Raw genomic sequence first — 6,443 nt, forward strand, 5'->3', positions numbered from 1 at the left:
TATGCAAACTCTCAAACTAAGCTATGTTACAAACATGTTTAACTTAGCTTTCCACTGCTGCAGTGCTGAACATACCATTTAAACAGTCCGTTAGATCTGTAAATAGGATTAGTTTCCATGATTCTGTTTCTGGAAATTGCTCTGTGGATGTCCCATATATGTGCAGCTGGTATACTGGAATGTCTGCAGTCCTACTGTCATGTGTACTTTAACTCTCTACACTGTGAAGCTGTGCCTGTTTTCTTGATGTCCAGAAATCTTGGAGGAAGGGCCAGATTTTTAAATTCAGTAATGGCTCCAAGAAAATAAGATGTGATAGGAAAAATGTGGACATAGGGTTGCCACAGTTTGTAAACATAAATCCATGAATAGTATGGGCATATTTGACGTGACTCTTTCTTTGCCAGAAGGGAATCCATTTTTTTAAAAAACATTGTTCCCTTTTCTTGTTGTGTGTACAGACATATACTGTATCGTGTTGGGAAACTGCTCCTGTGCATCAGATGCTTGCTTGAGCCCTTATGGGAGGTTCATAGAATCATGGAGCGGTTTGGGTTGGAAGAGACCTTTAGATCAGCTGGTTCCAACACCTCCTGCCATGGGCAGGGACACCTTCCACTAGACCAGGTTGCTTAAAGCCCCATCCAGCCTGGCCTTGAGCACTTCCAGGGATGGGGCAGCCACAGCTTCTCTGGGCAACCTGTTCCAGTGTCTTGTCACCTTCACAGTAAATAATTTCTTCCTAATATCTAATCTAAAGCAACCCTTTTTCAGCTTAAAGCCGTTACCCTTTGTCCTAGGTACCTCCCTCTCTACTCTAGGCAAATGTAAAACCTTACGTTATTATTGACATCCAGGAGAGCTCTATACATAGACGTACACTTAAGACTTTTCTCCTGCAGCTGTTCTTGCTGAAATTTAATCTGTATGAACTGTACCACTGTGTTCGGAGGGTTTTTTTTCCCCTCTGTTTCTTAATAATTAACATGAGTGCAGTCATCTTTACTTCCTAAATTTATCTTTCTACAGGAATAGATTTACTGTTGAATCTCCTATCGGCTGTATCTATAAATAAAACCAGCCAAAGGCTTTTCCAGGCCTGACGCCAAGTGACAGCACAGAATGGCTGTGCCCTGAGGTTAATGTCTCATCCTGTCTTTGAGCATCATGACAGTGGAGGTTGATGGAGCCATCAGCCAGTCTGAAGGCTACAGCAACTGACAGAAAGTTGCACAGGGCTGCATGAGCTCCTCTACTTCAGTATTCAAAGCCCTTGTGATTCCCAATTTGATAGGTGCCGCTGCTGTTGCAAGTGGGCAGTTTGGGGAGGGCTGTGCACTCCCGCACAGCCTGTGGTAGATCCCTGTCACTTGTCAGTCTGGTGTGGGAGAAGTGTTTGTCCTGCTGCTTACCATTGTTGTGTCCTGGTTCTTGGCAAGCGGTGTGGTCCTTGGTGATTACCTGGATGCTGGGCTGTTAACAACGTGGTTAATGGTGTTCAATGTCAGTTGAAAAAAGGTGCTGTTTCTACCACCCCACCCTTGCTGGGTTGTATTCCTGCCAGTTCTATAGCTCATTTGGTGTTACAAATCATCTTGCCTTAAATGCATGTCTCCATCCTTCTATTTCCATGTATGCTAAGTGTAGAAAACAAATGAACTTCATCTGAACTCTGTTCTGGGCCCGATTCCATTACGGGACACAGATGGCAGTGGCTGAAACTGTCACGATGCTTCTCTTTGTCTGGGCTTGGGAGTGCTGATCCCTGAGAACCGCAGCCAAGCAGGAAGGAAGAAACCTGCATGGCAGCCTTGGACTAGGGCCCTCCCAGCTAAACGGGTGTTGAAGCTTATGGAGAGTGGGTAACAGCATTGTGCTGCATCTGAGCAGCAGGTTTCATTCTACACTGTAGGGGACCTCTGAATTATACATGGTTTTGCACTGGTTTCATGTACATGAACAGCATACCTCCTTCAGCTTCTAGGCTGCCTCCCCAAAGATAATGAGGGAGATCTTTCTGGAGTTTTATCCTCTAAGGTCTCATGGCACTTCTCATCACTGAGCTTCCAGCTCTCTGGGATACCTCTTGCTAACAGGGGTCCTGGGAAACATTGAAGCTGGTTTGCCTTCACTGTGATTTGGAATATCAAAAAAGAGGTCTTTGTTAGCAGATTAAGGTTCCAGCACATAAATAATTTCTAACGGTCAAGAGGATTGGTTGCTAGAAGATCTTTTTGGTACCAGTAGCTTATGTCGCCTCTGGGCTGGTGATGATAGCACAAAGGTATGTGATGCTGTTCAGTGAACAAGATCAGAGAACTTCTCTTCCTGTTCCTTCTTCCCAGGAGGTGTTTTGTGCACAGATCTCTGTTTTGCCATGTAGACTTGCTAAGGCTTGGCCATCATAGGGAACAATCAGGGGAGGAAAAATGACTGGCTTGAGACTGGCTCTAGTAATAATGCTACTGGTGCATAATGGTGGCTGGATGTGGCCTTTGTTCAAGAGAGATGGCACCCATGACTGAATTCCTGTTAATATTTTTTTTAATTGCTTCTGCTTGAATTGCTCCCGCGTTTTCATTTCAGTTATTTAAGACTAGGAAAGCACAATGATAATTTAATTTTTAGTTATGTGCAATTTTATTATGTTTTGCATTTTCATTCAAACAATAGTAATTACTTTAGTATCCATGGTGGCAAAACATGCTAGCACAAACATGAGAAGACCTTCTGGCAGCAATTCCCTTACTGCATAATCCATTGCTCCTTTGAATTAAAGGTATGTTTACCTCCAAATGACTGAAACAAACTGCATAATTAGCTGTATCATTTGTAGTCTTTGAAAATTCTCTGCAAGCTTTTAGTGTCCCTTTTTTCTTTTTCAGGAAACTTCATTGAAGTAAAACAGTTTAACTGCCTTGTTAAACCTATTTTCAATGTATACTATCTGTAAAATACTAGGTACACTTGAGAGATGTCTGTTTTCATCGCAGCAGATAGTAACTACTGTTTTCGCAACAGGAATTCTGTTCCACAAGGAGTAAGTACAGAGTTATGAGAAGACACTCTGCTATCGTTATGAGATCAAAAGGGGCAATGCTGGTGCCTTTGCCTTTTAACACACCATTTAGTTTGCTTTCCCAGGAAGTGTGTGGGCTTGTGGGCTTCCCTCATATTGGTCAGGACATCTTGCTAATTTATTTATTCTCATCTCTATGCTGAAAAGAAAAATAAAAATAGACTTTGTTATTTGTGCTTTTAACACAGAAAGTGACATTTCCTTGTTGGTCTATTTTTATTGCCCAAAAGGGACTTTGATCTCGCCAGCTGAAAATGATAAGCATGTTATATAGTTTGTGGATTGCTCTCAAAGGCTTATTCCAGTCTTTTGCCTTTCTCACTGAAACATTTGTCAAGATAACTAACTTATGGTATGGCAAATGAAATGATTCTTTGCAAGTATATATGAGAAACAACCATCTGTTTTTGCCTCCGGTGTGATACTTTTTCTGCAGTGCTCATGGCGCTTTCTAGATCTCTAGTTTTTGCTTTGATCAGTTGGGTTATGCTCATCTGTCTCGACGCACAAAGTAAGTAGTGTTATTTTTTATAAATGCTTGTGAGTCTGTTCCTGCTTTTATTGAAATTGAACAAAATTGAATTTATTAAATTCATATAAATCACAATCCTGGAAGTTTGAAGTACATTGATCGGTTGACTGATAAAGTCACAACATCTAAACAAGAAATCTGCTTGGTGCCCATGGAGGTGTTCTGTGATCTTTCAGGGTCTTAGGGATCACAAGTTGAAAACCACTGCTCTCATATCTACAGTGAGTTTTTACAAGTTCTCTTTGAACCTTTCTGAGCTTGATTATTTTATACCTGCAATGGACATTAAATAAAATACCTAGGCTGAAGATGAGTCTGAGAATGTATAGTTTTGAACTTGGTATCAGTTGCGTTCCTTGCTAAATTCTGCTAAATTACATTGGAGTAGATACCATCTTTACATCCAGTATTCATTGTAGTGGTAAGGACTCCATTAAAAGTTCTTTTTGGTGTATTGCGGAGAGGGCTTCCAGAACGTGAAAATTGTGCCATCCATTAGTTGAATCCAGGAATAGAAACAGTGTCTGCATGCCTAAACTTGAGGTCTTAGTATAATTGTGGTCCTTCAGCCTTCCTAGAGAATCTTGACAACAGTGCAAATACTCGAGTGTCTTTCCTTTGTTTCTGTTAGCTCCAGAGGATCACCAGGAATGGCTGAGGGAAATTTTTTCTTTGGGAAAAAAGTGACAAGAGTTTTTATTTAATTACTGAACTTCCTTTATTCAACTGTGACATAAAATTCTGACCAATTCCAAGCTTCCAGTTTTGTGATCTTGTTAGTAGTCCGCAGCCCTGCTTTCCAAAGTAGGCTTTTGAATACTCAGAGATGGAGGCAGCAAATTAGACCCATAACCAGCAACTGCTGACTGCAGAAGTATCCTCTAGGGTTCTGTTCAGTTATTTGTATAGTTATTTGTCCACTGCTGACTTACAAATGAAATCCTCTGAAGTGGTGCAAATATGAAGGCATCTGCCTAGCCAGGCAAAAACAGCCCACTACTTCTTTTACCAACTATGACTTTGAATATACGGTAAGGATGGCAAGAAGAAGAGTGGGGACACTGTTAGCCTTGGTGCAAACCCACTAAGACCACAAAAGCTTCACAGGTATCCCTAAGAGCATAGATTGCACTGGGGCAATTTTGCTGAGTAATTCTGGTCAGAGAAGGAGCAAAAATCTGGTGGATTTCTGTGTGTATAATTTGTAGATCCAGAAAAAAAGTTTCACTTTTTATCACACAGAGAAAACGTAGAGAGCGGTCGCTAAGGTACAATAAACTGCTTACAAAATCCACTTCTTGGGGTGGGAAAAACTATACTTCAAAAGTGTCAATTTCTATAAAAGTTTAAGGAGAATAAATTTCAGGTAAATCTGTCAGTGTGCCTTTGCCCTAAGCTCTTGGATTCTTGTTAACATTTCCCTGGTGAACAGCTTTACGTATGCAATTTTCTTGGGAGTAGAACACATTTGCAAGTCCAGGGTTCAAAAGTAATTTTGATTATGATTTCCACAAATGTTGCAGCAGGAAATAAAAAAACCAGTGATTCATTATTGTCAGGTGGTAAAAGCCCAAGTTTCAGTCTGGTCAGGGTACAAAGGAAGGACAATTCTGTTGGTAGACATCCTTTTTTGATAGCTGCTTTTTAAGATGTGAAATCCTCAATTGTAAATTTTTTGGGGGCAAGGATAGATTGAGTCCCAGACGCCAATATTTGCATACTCTGTGTGAGATTGTATTGCTTTAAACCCTGAGATTTATGTCAAGGTGCCACCATGATAAATGTCTTTCAGCTTAATTTGAAATAGTTTGTGTATCTGGTTTTATATAGCATAAGCTTTTTTGTACTATTTCTGGAAACAGTCCCTCTATATCGTTTGTACATGACTTTTACTTTTCTTTTTAGAAACCACAAGTATAAATTGCGATGCAATACCCAACCCACTCACACTGTCAGGCTTTTCGGATGAATATACAGGTAATATCATGATTCTATCCTAGAATTGTATGATTTGCTCCCTAATGTGCTTAGTACTTTAATGCTTTACATACTGTATTTTGTAATGAATCTGTACTATTAATTGATTTACAATAGTCTTCATGGCTTGGTACAGCAGCTGTCTACATGGCACACTGCTTAACAGAATAAAGAAATGTAAAAACCAAAATTCCCTGATCCAAGGATCTCACTATCTGAGTAGACAGAGCAGGCAAAGGGAAAGGAAACAAGTATAGAAAAATTGATGTTTATGATTCTTCTTGTCTAGTCAGCCCACAAGAGCTGATCTCTTCTTTCCCTCCTGCGTCAGAACGAACCACTGCCACCGTAACCCAGCTCTGCTTCCAGAGCTCTGCTCTGCTTCAGACTGGAGCCTCTCTGAAAGTCATTTTTTTGTTTTATTGTGGCGGTAGGGAGAGCAGATGGGGTGTAGAGGAGCAAGCAAGGCAGGGAATTAGAGGATCAATGCTGGCCACTTGATGTATTTGCCTTTTCTGTTCTAGTTTTCTTTATTTGTGTAGCACACTGTATTATTCTGATGACACTTTAATCTGTGCAATCTGAAAGGTTTAACACTAATTTATCCCCACATTTTCTATGCTTCCTTAGCCTAGCTGGCAAAGTGTAACTATGCCTTGGAGGCAAAATCCCACACTGGGGGAAGTACAGTGACTGCAAGAGAGCACAGTGCAGAAGAGGAGTAGACTACTTTTCGGGGGGTATTTACATTGCAAATGCAGTACAGAGGATAACTCCATCCTCCTTTCCTCCCACCACTATCCAGAGAGGTTACTGTTGTTAGCTAAAGGCTGTTGTCTGTGGCTGAAGGCTGTT

The sequence above is a fragment of the Falco peregrinus genome, chromosome 11 (assembly GCF_023634155.1).
Source record: "Falco peregrinus isolate bFalPer1 chromosome 11, bFalPer1.pri, whole genome shotgun sequence".
NCBI lineage: Eukaryota > Metazoa > Chordata > Aves > Falconiformes > Falconidae > Falco > Falco peregrinus.